We start from the raw sequence: 15027 nt of genomic DNA, 5'->3' as shown, positions 1-15027 counted from the left end.
CACATTGACATTCTCCAGGATCTTTAAAAGAACAATATTCCTCCATTAGCTATGATCAGTACAATATTAATTATAAACATTTTTGACTATTTGGCTGAGAAGATAAATATATAAGAATTGAAGTTGCAATGCAACTTTTTTGTTGCGGGGTAAGGGCAATTCTGGGGATGGAACCCAGGGCCTCACACATTCTAAGCATGGTCTCTACCACTGAGTTACACTACTAGGTGGACACGACTTTAATGGATGTGTAATAATGTTTAAAATAGGGTAATGTTGACTAATTTAGTAGATAATATACAGTTAAAGTACAAAAACTTAAGGATGCTGACATTTTAAAGTTATCAAACAGAGGTTCAGTCTGAGTGTAGTTAATAGCCAGCTGCAAAATAATGAAATAGATCATGGAAATTTTATTATAAGATTTTGTGAAAATATAGAAAATAAGATTTAAAAAACATTGAAGGAAAAATCATCCACCAACAGAGTAATTCTGGGCAATTGTTGATGTAGTTTTACTGAGTTGTTAACATTCATTACCTGCCATAAAATAAATTTGTGATTTAACAATTGAATGGAGCACATACATTTTAAGAATTTTGTGTTTTCTTTCTTTGCAGTATGGGGGATGGAACCCAGGGACACTCTACTACCACAGTACACTCTGCTACCAATCCCTTTTTATTTTTCATTTAGAAATAGGGTCTTACCAAGTTGCTGAGGCTGGCCTTAAACTTCTGATCCTTCTGCCTCAGCTTCCCAAGTCACTGGGGTTACAGGCATGAGCCACCTCACCTGGCTAAATTTCATAATTTCAAAATAACCCAGCTCAATTCAGTTGTTTAGTAATATGTTTAGATGAGGAAAGTTTATGTGACTTAATTCTTCAGAGAATTAACTAACTCATGACCAGTATCCCAGTCTATTATTTGATAAAGGTAACATGAACATTCTTTTTTTACTCTCATTTGACCAATGAGTGCTCTGTGTGTGTGTGTGTGTTTGCATTTACCATGGGGAATGGTAGATTGAATGTATGTGTGTTTCCTGTACTCAAGCTGCAGAAGGTGTGGTTGGACAATGATAGGCTGCTGAGCTTTACAGTGGTAGGATGGAGGTATAAAATGCATCCGTGATGAGGAGGGAGCAAGTTCATCTTTCAGAAATAGGTCATCCTCAAGATATCCCAACTGTAGGCTTTTCACTATTTAAAAAAGTACATATATACGTATATGTGTGCATATTAAGGGTACACATGTATGTATATGTAAATATGTGTATTAAAATACCTATTAAAAACGTATACACATGCCTGCAATCCCAGCAGCTCAGGAGGCTGAGGGAGGAGGATTGCAATTTCAAAGCCAGCCTCAGCAAGGCCCTGTCTCAAAAATAAAAAGGGTTGGATGTGTTTCACTGGTTAACCCAATTCCTGGTACTATAAACCAAACAAACAAAAATGTGTGTGTGTGTGTGTGTGTGTAAATACAGTTTAATAGAACTTAAAATGTCCTGGCTTAATCCCCAGCACTGCACACACACACAACACACACACACAATATATACATAATATTAAATGTATATATGTATTACTTAATATATAATATATATAAATTATGTGTGTAATAGTACATAAACATATGTGTTTAACATGTTCAGAATTTTTATACATGTTCAACCACAGTTCCTGCAAGAAGCACACAATGTGAATCTTTCCAAAAGCTATAAAAATTATGTTCAATTCTTCATTTTGTTTATCTTAATTGGCTGGCTGCTATTACCAACTAAATATTAAATTGAACTGTCATAAAATTATGGGAAAGTTAAATAGTTGAAGTCTAAAAGTATTTATTAAACACTTTTTGCATAAATTTCTTGTCTTAAAAGTTGGATATTTTGAATCTTCTGGAAACTGGAATAGTAGGACTTCCTGTGGTGATGAGTGTTTTATGCTATTCAATATAGAAGCCACTAACCACAGGTGGCTATGAAATCTGAAGAAATAAATTGCTTTTTCTTTCACTTTAATTTAAATGCCCACATTTGGCTAGTGGGTACTGAATTGGACAGCATAGTTTTAGAGTCTAGTGGAATATTTTACTAACATGGGGTGGAAATGGAAGAGAGGATGTTTATGTTGGAAAAAAGAAAAAGGAAACCTGGAAATTTCAAGATTCTTTTCAATCTTACAATTTTTTTATTTAATTTTTTAATGTCTGGTATTGGGGACTGAACCAAGGGTGCTGTACCACTGAGCCACATGCATAGCCATATATATATGTGTGTGTGTGTGTGTGTGTGTATTTTTTTTTTTTTTAAGTCAGGGTCTTGCTAAATCTCTGAGGCTCAAGGCTAACCTGGAATTTTCTATCCTCCTGTCTTTGCCTCCCAAGGAGCTGGGATTACTGGCATGTATCACCAGATTAGACATATAATCTAATCTAACAGTGTTTCTTAGGAAATTCTTTTCTTTTTTTTTTGAACTGGGGGTCAAACTCAGGGCTTTGCAAACATGATGCTTTGCCACTGAGCAGCATAGCATCCCAGTCCAGGAAATTCTTATTTTAAACAAAACTTATCCCTTTATGTGAAATTTCCTTGTTTTTCACTAGACAATCAACTATGGTATATTACTATTTTTTACTCAGAATTTTACACAAAGTTTTCTGCCTATTTTCAAAAAATGGCAGAATTGTTGAATTAATGTCTTTAGATTCTAGAAAGAAGTCCAGTGCCTTTTTTGTTGTGTTTTTTACTGCATTCTCAACCTAGCCTCTGGAAGTTTTGATCAAGCTTCTGGGGCCAAGGGATGTTCCTTTACCTTATTTTGTGAAACTTGCTGAATATTCTCACCTGACCAGGTTGCGAGTTCCTGGCCCATACACTGCTTCTTCCCCAAATTCCAAACTTCAAATTCCAACATGTCAAAACATCTATGCTTTGTACTTAGAGGGAGGGCAAAATAATGAAGTTTGGGGGCTTATTAAAGTCTTAGAGTTCTTTCTATAAACAACACAACAACCGTGTAGAAGCATGTTTATAATTTTTCAGGCTCCACAATTCTTTCACCTTTTCTTGGTTGGGCAAATATAGCTGAGCCCTTGACATGTCAGAATTTGCAGCTGGCAATTTCCAGACTCAAGAGGAGACATGGAACAAACACCACAGAAACACAGTTTCAAGAAGACCAGAAACAGAACAGTATTGTGTAGGAAAGAAGGCTAATTTGAAGGAAAAATTTTGCATTTGTATTGTCTTCTTTAAAAGTGTTGAAATTTTAAGTTAAGATTATTTTTCTGTTCTCCAGATGTTACTTTGAAATGACCAAATGCTTATTTGGGCTATGACGTGTAGCGTAATTTCAATGCCCACACTTTCCTGTGGAATACAAAAACAGTCTTGGGAGGCACCCACTTGAGAAGGCAAACCCTAGACTCACATCTTATTTAACACACTTAGACACCTGCCCCCATGAGCTATGAAACAATATGGAGCCTGTTCTGTTTTTTGTGCCAGTCCTTGTCACATGTCACTCTTTATATAGTGTTCATCAGAATCAGTAGGGACAGTAAAATAGTTTTTAGTAGGTTTGTTAGCAGAAACCATAGGATTATCTTATTTTAAAACTAAATAGTGAGTTTTGTTAGACTGATGTCTGATTTCAAAAATTGAAGTCAGATTTAATTATTTGATAGTGGGGATTGAACTAAGGCTCTTAAATACTGAGCCACATCCCCAGCCAGTTTTAAATTTTTTTATTTTGAGACAAGGTTTTGCTAAACTGCTGAGGGTGGCTTTGATTTTTCAATCCTCCTGCCTCAGACAACCCACTGGGATTAGGGTGTGTGTTTCAGATATGCAGGGATATTTATTAATCCTGAACCTAGTTAACTAAAATTTAAACTACAAAACTTCCCCACAAGAATCTAAAGTAATCTTGAGCCCAAATCATTAGGGAATGGTTACAATTGAGGTTAACTCAAAAGAACTACAGAGGGTGAGGGTAAAAATGTCAAGATGTGTCAAAACAGGATTTATGGCCTCAACTCCAGTGGAGTCACAGAGTCTGAATGGTCATTGCTTTTGACAATTTTGATGTAGTTGTGGCTCAAATTCAAGTTTTCCTGAACTCAGAGCAACTAAAATTTTAAGTTGCCTTTAAAATTCCCTAGGATGTTAATTTCTAATCATCTAAGCTACTTACTATATCAAAACTTATTTAGAGATAGACACTATTAGAGAATTATAATAAAAGAAAGATAATACTTGTTCTGGGGCAATTTTTCATGTATTAGCTGTGTTTGTCAATGATTGCCTTTTGCAGGATCCACCTTTCCCTTATGCATTTCATATTTCAGTGAGAGTGAAGTAATTTGAAAATTAAATACAACTACATCCAGCATCTTATCATCTATAATTCCATGTACATTAAAACTGTAACAGAGCAGGATGTGGGGTTACACACCCAATAACCCCGGCTACTCAGAAGCAAAATCAGGAGGATTGCAAACATGAGGACAGCCTGGGCAATTTAGTGAGACCCTGACTCAAAATAAAACAAAAAGGACTGGGGCTATGCTATAGCTCAGTGGCAAAGTGCTTGTATAGCATGTGACAGGCCCTGGATTCAATCCACATTACTGATTAAAAAAAAAAAAAACTTTAATAGAGCATTATCTGTTGCATTATGTTCTGTATATTTGAAATATCTCATAATTTATAATTTTATAAATTGAAATTTTAAAATGAAAAAAGCAGATACAATAAGTTATAACATGATTGAAGTTATCTGTTCCAGTTTAGAGATTTCAATCCTTCCCTAGTTTCTCTTGCTAAAATTTTTCTGATTATGACAGCTTAAAAACATAAGCTTTTGCTCTCACATTTTGTTCATAACTGAAGTTTAGCTCTATAATTCCTTTCCTACTCTAAATATACAATTGAAGCTAAAACGGATTAAATGAGATAAGCTTCTATCAAATTTCTCCCCTTCTTTTTCTTACATTTAGAACAATTATTTTTTTGTTAGATTCTGTTTTCTCATTCATGGCATTAAAGACTTCTCTTTGCCACGCATATACATTTACATTTTACTCTTCTAAATATTTATATTTTCATAAATAAGTACCAAGTGAAATATTTCAATATAACTCTGGAGTCATGGACCACACAATATAACCTCCTAATTAAAGACTGTCGTTGGAAACCATTAAAAAAATTGTTTAATTTTTATCTTTACTCGGGCCCTTACTTGTCTGGAGGACTTGCAGTGCTTTATAATTAAAGAGTATGAGAACTACAGGTGATAGTTATCTAAAACTCCAAACATAGCAAATGTGGGAATGAGGGTGCCACTTGGCATTGAACCAGTGAGTTTTAGTCAGCTTTAAAGAGAAACTCTGCCTTCAACTTAATGTTTCTACAGGACAACTGACGATGACAATGTGTGAGAGAAACAGCTAAGAAGCTATACTACTATATGACAAGTAACTGAATTAGAGAAAAATCTCAGTGCAGAAATCGATTCATATAAAAGGACTCCAAATTTGTAAGAAGGAAAAGAAATAGTTCTGGCAGAAAAGAGAAAAATGTAATTTCCTGGTTATCAAATGAAAGCATTCATAGCTTTTGTTTGTTTACCAGCAGCATGTCTGTTTTGGAAATAAATTAGTAAAAGAAAAAAATTTTTCTCTTGTGATTTCCTGACATTCCAACAGGGCTAAGCACAAAGGTGTGGATGACCAAGACAACCTGATGATCTGCGCAGGTATTTAGTTGGCTTCTCGTTTTACATTTCAAAAGTATTTTTAACAACCTTCTTGATTAAAAACCAGGCAGTGTTTTATTGCATTAAGGCTGCATATGTCATCATGAATTAAAAACATGAATGTCTTCAGCTTTTGCTCCCAATCCCAGGACTTCTGGGGAATTTCCAACACTTGTATATGAACTGTTGCTTCTTGAAAAGTGTACGTAGAGCTCAGATAATCAATAACAGTGTGCTCTGTAATAAAAGGAAATTTCAAGGAAAAATGATGCAAGTAGATGAGAAATTTGCAAGAAAAGGGTGCCTGAAAAAATTGTTGCTGCGCTAAATAACACTTGGTTTTGTGCTCATTTGTACCCACTACACGTCTAAAAGATGCTGCATAAAACAAATCTTGTGTCCTTTCTTGTTATTTTTGGTATCCCCCCACCCACCCATAAACACAACCATATGTCAGGGCAAAGCTCTGGGGATAGTTTGGACATGGTGTTCTAACTTTTATTTTTACCATTCAGTGCCATTTATAGCAAGTAACATGTATTTTTCATCAATGATCAGATTTTGCATATTTTTAGTTGCTTGTGGGCTAAAAATTTGAAAAGCAGAATACTTTTCCTATCATGCTTTTCAATACACTTAATGTCAAACATGAATTTGCTGAGACTCTATCTTGGATTTTCTTTTCTTTATTTTCTCTCTCCTTGCCTGCCTTTCTTCTTTCCTTTTTTTTTTTTTTTTTTTTTTTAACTTATGGTCCTAGGAAGTTTTGAAGCTGGCAGCAGCACAGGTAAAGCTGAACTTAACTATGTTAGGAAATGAGTGTTATTTATTCACGATGTGATCTTGAGCAAGATGTATAAACTTTGAGCCTGTCCCCCACTGTAAACAAAAATAAAAATCCATTCCTGCAAGATGGTGTGGTGATTAAATGAGGTATGAGTGAAGAGCTCAGGGACATGAAGTAAGCCCTTGATAAATGGGAGGCTTTAGGTAATGGTTACAATTGCTCTCAAGGGAAATGAACAAAGGGAAAGTTATCCTGCCAGGAAAAAAAATCCAGTCAACAGTCAAGTTCTGAATGTCAAAACATTACCTCTGTGTTTTCTTCTTCTACAAAAATTTTAGGAAGGAAATCAAAGAAATGCCAGTTTGCATAGTGAGAAGGTCATTGGGAAACAAACCTAATCATCTGACAGTGCATTAAACAATACATAAGGATTGGGAAAGAAGAACATGAAAAGGAAATAAGGTTAGGAGCACTTTAAATAAATTTAGTTCCTATAATGGATAGACACAGACAGGAAGTCCCCTTCAGAACTCTAAGAATTCATAGATTAAAATGAACCTATGAACCAGGCCCAGTGGCCCATGGTGATGCACATGTCTATACTCCCAGCTGCTTGGGAGACTGAGGCAGGATTGTTTGAAGACAAGAGCTGGAGACCAACCTGGGCAGCACAGGGAGACTCCATCTTTAAATCAAGCAACAAACAGACAAAAGAGTTTGGATGAATTCAGGTCAGAACTACAGATTTGCAGCCCTCCATTGTCATAAAAAGTAATCCAACAGCAACTGAGCTCCCATTCAGGAGTGTGCAGTCTTAATGCACAGCAATGAGAAAACAGAATGGCCCAATCTATTTCTCATTATAAATGTACGCAGTGCTTTTCTTGGTTTTTATATATCTGCCTTATATTTGAAAGCAACATTAGGTCTGCCTTTTAGAAAAGCAATCTTCTCTTGGTAAATTGACATTTGCCCTGCCAAAATTTAGAACTATTCCTTGGTTTGCACTGATTTTACTAGGATAATACTGTGTTGTGACATCTTTTCTGGATTGTCAAGGTGAACTCTAGGAAATACCCCTCATGCACACAGTGGCAATGGCTGCAAATGCTCCCCCTCCTTTTTTCCTTCTTGCCCTTAACACTTACCTTCCTCTGCTTCATTCTTTATTTTCTCTTTCCTTCCTTCTCTCTGTCTCCATTTTTCTTCCTCCTCCTTTCCTTCTCCTTTCTTCTTCCTCATTTCTCCTCTCTTTCACTTTCTTTTTTTCCTTTTAGATATAAAAGCAACACCCTGTTGCTATAAAAATGCAAACAAAGGTAGAAATATGTAAAAAAAAAAAAAAAAAAAAAAAAGCAAAGGATCCTTTCAACCCTGGCCCTGTAGATAGCCAAGTTATTTGTAGTTACTAGTTAAAATTAAATTGAGAGAGCTAGGTATAGTGGCACCCACCTGTAATTCCAGCTACTTAGGAGGCTGTGGAAGTATCACAAGTTCAAGACCTTAGCAATTTAATAAGACTCTATCTCAAAATATAAAATAAAAATTAAGCTATATTGCTTAGTGGTAGAGTGTACCTGGGCTTGATCCCCAGTACTGTCAGATTGAATAAAACTAAATTAAAAGATGAAACTTTAGCTCTTTGAATGCTCCTTTCCTTTCTTTGACATATCACTTATGCTTCATTTACATGCTCTATAATCAGCATGAGTTTACTTCATGTGACTGACATTATTTGGCTCATGATAGAAAAGTCTTGATCATGATGGTAGTTTTTGCTTCAGAGTAATTTGAAGTCTTATCTTTCATAATCGCCAAGAATTTTGCTGAGGGAAGATCAGGAGATTATTAGAAACTTCTAATTCATCTGCACTCAGCAATTCTTTTTCATTTTCTGCCTAGCTAGCTGTTTAAAACAGAGCTGTAATTAAAAGACAAGATAAATTTCAATATGTCAAACTGTATCAGCATGATCAAGAAGTAGCTCAGATTTCCTAACTTTGATGCAGTTCTTTGCTAATAAACGTTACTAGTCCACATCATAGAGCATGCTTGTTTTCTAAACATTATTTATTCATTTATTTTGTGGTGCGAGTGATCAAACCTAGGGCCTCACATATACTAGACAAATGCTCTATCACTGAACTAAACCTCTAGCCCTAAATAATTTTTTAACATTATAAAATAAATGAATATTTATTATGAAAAATTTGAAAGAAACTTTAAGATGAACAAAAAATAAGAAGCAAAATTTTGTTCAATCCCCAAATTCAAAAAAAGAATGACAAAATATAGAGGTTTTTTTCTCAAGATTTTTAAATATATAAATTTTTGCCTTAATATTAAAAGTATAGTGCACACCCGTAATCCGAGCACCTCAGGAGGCCGAGGTCAGGGGGCCACAAGTTCAAAGACAGCCTTGGCAATTTAATAAGGCCTTAAGTAACTTACTAAGACCCTGTCTCAAAATAAAAATAAATAAATAAAAAGAACTGGGGATGTGTTTCAGTGGTTAATGCCCCTTGGGCTCAATCCCTTGTACAAAAAGTAAAAATAAAAAAATAGAGAACAAAAAAGTGGAACATAGTGCACAAAGTGACACTCACCTGTAATTCCAGCCACTTGGGAGGCTTTGCCAGGAGGATTGTAAACTCCAGGCAACTCAGGCAATTTATAGAAATCCTGTCTCAAAATAAAAAATAAAAAGGGCTGTGGATGTAGCCCTGTGTTCAATCTCCAGTCTGGAAATATATATATAGTACTGAAAGCTTTTATATGAAAATCTACATTCTTTTTTTTTTTTTTTTCTGGTATCAAACCTACAGTCTTAAGTATTCCAGGCAAGCACTATGCCACTGAGCTGTCTCCACAGCACTGTGAGTTAAAATTTTGAAACATTTATGTTTTTGCTATGGATTTCTTAGATTTATTTTTTTGGCGAAGTGAGTGATGGTGGTAGATACTGGAGATTAAACCCGGGGGTACTCTATCACTGAGCTATATCCCCATCTCTTTTTATTTGTAGATTTTAATTTGAGGCAGAGGCTTGCCAAGTTGCCCAGGATGTTCTTGAACATGTGATCCTCCTACTTCAGCCTCCCAAGTTGCTGGGACTATAGGTGTGTGCCTCTGAGCCTGAATGGAGTTTGTTAGGTTTTTTTTAGCCAAATTTTGATCATTACATCAAGATTAGAAGGCTCTATCTTTCCCCCCAAGAGTTTTGGTATTCAACTACAATTTTGTTCTAGCTGTTCATTATGTGATTTTGTTTTTATTGGACTCTGTTACCCTTGCATCTCTGGAGTACAGTATAGTTAATTCATACATTGTTTGTTTTATTTATTTTTTCCTCAGCAGTTGACCAATTGCTTCAGTATATTATTTTCTCATCAACAACGGTTCTTTTATTAAGATGAAAACTACCCTTGTTGATCTTATGAAATATTCTGCAAACAAGGCCAGCTGATGGCATGATGAGTAACAGATTTACCAAGTTGTCAGACAAGAAGAGCAAATAAAAGGTGAAGTCAGTGTGTTGGGTAGGAGAGAGATGCCTAACTAGGGAGCTTGGGAGGGGACTGTGTAGGGGGTGAGTGGGTTGTGAATGGGAACAATCTCCTCTATAGCCATGGTGCTCTAAGAGAGAGAGCAGGAACTCTCTGGTAGGCCATTGAACCAGATGCAACAGTTTTCAAACTACCTGCCACTTAGGTATTCCATGCACTTCCTTAGGAAAGGATAAAGAACTAGGAGATTATTGCCCTTTCCTCTATCTTCTACCAGATAAAATCTCTTCCTGCTGTCTTTCCTTTCTCTTTCTCTTCTTTTGACTCTCTTTTTTTTTCAATATGAGTTTGTTTGTTTTTTTTGGTGCTGGGGATTGAATCAGGGCTTTGTGCATGTGAAGCAAGCACTCTACTGAGCTATATCCCAGTCTAGGATTTTTTTTTTAATATTTGTTTTTGTAATCTTAGGTGGACACAATATCTTTATTTTATATTCATGTGGTGCTGCGGATGGAACCCAGTGCCTTATGCATGGTAGGCGAGCGTTCTACCACTGAGCTACAACCCCAGCCCCCCTGGGTTTTTTTTTTTTTTTTTTAAAGAAATGATTCCAGTGCTTTATTTAATTTTTTTTTTTAATCCAGGGGCGCTTAACCTCTAAGCCACATGCCCAGCCCCCCCTTTTTTTTTTATTTTGAGACACAGTCTCACTAAGTTGCTTAGGGCCTTGCTAAATTACTGAGGCTGGCTTTGAACTTGTGGTCCTTCTGCCTTAGCTTCCCAAGTAGCTGGGATCACAGGCATGTGCCACTATGCCTGACATCTATTATTTGCATTTTTGATGGCTACCATTCTAACTGGAATGTGATGAAATCTCTGTAGTTTTGATTCGCACTTTCCTGATTGCTAAAGATGTTGAATATTTTTCCATGTATTAGTTGGTTAATTGTATTTGTTCTTTGAGAAATGTCTGTTTAGTTCATTTTCCCAATTATTGTTTGGGTTTTTTTTGGTGGTAAGTTTTTGAGTTCTTTGTATGTTCTAGACATTAATCATCTGTCATCAAAGTACATTGCAAAGATTTTCTCATATATTGTGAGTTCTCAAAGTTTTTAGTTTTTTCCTTTGCTTTTAATTTCATATCATCCCATTTATTAATTCTGGAGCTTTAAGAATCCTATTGAGGAAGTCATTGCCTGAACTTAAATGTTGGACGGTTTTAAAGACACTTCTTTAAAAAAAATGTAATTAATTTTTGAGACAGAGGTCTGGCTACATTGCCCAAACTGCACTTGAATTTACAATCTTCCTATCTCAGCCTCCTGAGTAGCTGGGATTATAGGCCTGTGCCTCCATATTCTGCACGATACTTTCTTAATATCAACTAATTTTCCATATTCAGATTTTCCTGATAGCTCAGGAGTATCTTTTTAAAATTAATTTGTATCCGAGAAGTGAAGTCATATGTTGAGTTTTGTTGGGTCTCTTTGTTTTGACAATCTCTTCCCATCCTTTCTATGACATTGATTTTATGGGCCAACACAATTTTTCAAATTATCTATCTGTTTCTCACTGATTTTTGATGGTTCCTATATTATAATTTATATATGTGGAGTCAGTTGTGGTCCACTGACTCTCTTTTACTGAACTGTGTCTAATATAATGTCATAATGGACTTGTTAAAGTTATTTTAATTTCAAAATAGATTTTATTGTCTAGAAGGGTATTTTAGAACTAGATCTATTACTTGAAAATCTGTTTTTATTAAATGTTCTTATTTATTCTTGCAGATGTTGCCTTAGTTCCTTTCAATTGTATAAAAATAAAAATGTTTATAAACTTAAAAAACTTAAATAAACTAATGATTTCTTTTTTTTTTCTTTTACCAAGCATTAAACCAGGGATACTTAATCTGAGCTACATCCCCAGTCCATTTTTATTTTTTATTTTGAGTCAGGGTCTCACTAAGTTCCTTAAGATCTTGCTAAACTGCTAATGCTAGCTTTGAACATGCCATTCTCCTATCTCAGCCTCAAGAGCCAATGGGATTATAGCCATGTGCCACCATGCCCAGCATAAACTGATAATTTCTAGATTAATGTATTGTTTCAAGCCCTCTTCACACTAAAAGTTTCTGAAAACAGCTGGGTATGTTGGCCCATGCTTATACTCCCAGCAACTCCAGAAGTTGAGCCAGGAAGATCACAAATTCTAGGCCAGTCTCAGCAACTTAGTGAGGCACTAAGGAACTTAACCAGAGCCTGTCTCAAAATAAAAAATAAAAAATGTGGCTCAGTAGTTAAGTGCCCAAAATTTAATCCTTGCTACTGCCCCCTCACTCCACCCAAAGTTTCTGAAAACATCTAAAACTCTGATCTACTCAATATCTTAATGTATTTTTAAAAATTAATTTAAAGAAACAATTTTATAGTGAGGCATCTGTACATAATGCAAAAGGAATGAAGAGCTGTGAAGAAGAATTGGGAGTCTCTGGTTTGAAAATCACATGAGAACATTTTTCTGTACAGTTTTCTGAATTGAGTCCAGGCAAAAGTGAGAAGATCGTAACCTAGAGATAAAAATGCTTATGAAATCAAGGTAAGGGTTCAAAAACATTTTACAGATTTAGTAATTTTTTGATCAAGAAGGAGCAGACCAGGAAGGAAAGGTGAGAAATTAAGTGTATGCATTTTCATTCATGCCCTAAAAAACAATTGCCTTGAGATCCAGCCCTATTGCAGAGAACTTCAGATGAGCAATTATTTTAGTCTTATCCTCTATCTTGATATACTAAATTCGTGATACACTGATATCTGTATATATTTTGAGGATGAGTTTTCTAGCTTTTGCAACTTGCTTAACTTGTTTATGATGAGAGATTTTGACATCTGGGGATGCTTAGGGGTAACTGGCTGGTTTCTCAACACAGGGCTGCAGGACAATGTGTATCAAGGTGAAAAGTAAATTAAAGATAAATTAGCTAGATTTTCTGAAGATACTAAAATCTGGGACCCCAAAATATGACCGTCAGAAGCACAAATAACCCTATTCTTAGTAGAAAAACCTCCTGCATTTTGTTAGTTCAAATAAATTAACAAGATGAATATAGGCTATCAGATCACCAGATAATTTCTAGAGTTTTTTTCAGCCAAGAATAAGAACTTGCTCAATAGAATCAACAGAAAATCTGGAACCTGTCATTTTAGTTAGTTGCTCACAAGGCCTGTGTTTCTCATACTTTAGTTTACCAAGTATTGGCACTTCTCAGGTCACAAATATGATAATGCAAATATCTTCTGCATGTCATGACTGATTGCTCACCCTCTTCCCAGTCCACCTATTTGTCCAGCACCAAACACCTGGAGAATGGTAAATCTTGACATCTAGGTGGGAGGTAGTGGTGGTGGTTAGGTGTCATCTCTTTTCTAACACATACTTTCTTCCTTCTCATTTAACCTATTGTATTCTCTAACAATGACAATGATTTTTAGCAGGTGTGATAAGGCACACCTGTAATCCCAGCAACTCCAGAGACTGAGAGAGGAGGATGGCAAGCTTGAGACAGGCCTGGTCAATTTAATGTGACCCTGTCTCAAACGTGAAAAAATAGATGGGGCTGGGTATGTAGCTCAGTGGTAAAGCTGCCTTGGATTCAATCTCCAGACTCCCCCACACCTACAACAATGACATTGATTTTTACTCAGACATGATTCTACTTTGCACTTTAATTATTAACATTCTATTTAGTGAATGCCCCTGATAGACTGAATATTCTTTAAACATTATTTTTGTTGGACAATATTATTTAAGAAATATTGTAATCTTGCCCAGTGTGATGGTGCACACCTGTGATGCCAGCTGAGTGACTTGGAGGCTGAGGCAGGAGGATTGCAAGTTCAAAGATAAACTCAGCAACTTAGAGAGGCCCTCAGCAACTTAGTGAGACCCTATCTCAATATAGAAAATAAAAAGGGCTGGTGATATAGATCAGTGGTAAAAGCATCCCTGATCTCCCCTCACCCGCTGCCAAAAAAAAAAAAAAAAAAAAAAGAAAGAAAGAAGAAGACATATAACCAATCTTATGTAAGAAGCATGCATCATTTGTGACTCATCAAATCAATCATAGTAAAAAAGCAACTAGTACCCTAAAAAATCTGAGAATTTACATAAAATTCTAAGCTAGTCATTCAACATTTATTAGCTATGCCTTCTTTCTCTTAAATTGATCCATTGAGTTAAAAGAAGGATAAAGTCAGCAGCATACTATGAAATTTCTCAGGTTTATTTGTTCTTGTTTTACATAGAGATTATAATTTTTATTCTGTGTAGTATAAAACAATATGCATAGATTTGGTTCATAAGTTTTTGGTTTTTACTTCAGGAAATAAAAAAAAAAAGACAAAGTTGATAAATCCTTGAGCTCCTACTCTAAAAAGTTGAATTGAACCCAGTAATCACATTCATGTATGGTCATCAACTCTGAAAACAACATAACTTATCTCTAGGAATTAGAACTTACCTAGATGAGTTCTTCCTGCTTTTAGAAAATCAACAGTTTTATAGAATACTGTGGCTTTTATAATTTGGGATAATTCTGCAAAGCAAGTTTCTGCCTTCATAATACAAAGAAATAAGAATAATTTTCCATATGTTATCCAGTATAAAAAATGTTTAGTCTAATTTGCCTTTATCAGGAGGTAAAAGCATTCACTGCTATATTGGTATGAATTATTTTGATCCTAAGTAGGTCCTGAACACATAAGTTTAGCTTGTGCTTTTTTGTGTGTGTGTTTGGGGTTTCCCTGGAAAAACACTGATCAAAATGCATTAAATTGGCTGAAATCCATAGGCTAAAGAAAAATAAATTCAATAATTGAATGTAAAAAGTTTACCAATTTTGTCCTACTTTCACAACTTCTTGGGTGTTGAGGTCTATCTGTCATGAACATGAATCAATCTGATATTTT

Source organism: Urocitellus parryii, chromosome 8, assembly GCF_045843805.1.
Source record: "Urocitellus parryii isolate mUroPar1 chromosome 8, mUroPar1.hap1, whole genome shotgun sequence".
NCBI lineage: Eukaryota > Metazoa > Chordata > Mammalia > Rodentia > Sciuridae > Urocitellus > Urocitellus parryii.
Note: the sequence above shows the minus strand (reverse complement) of the source record.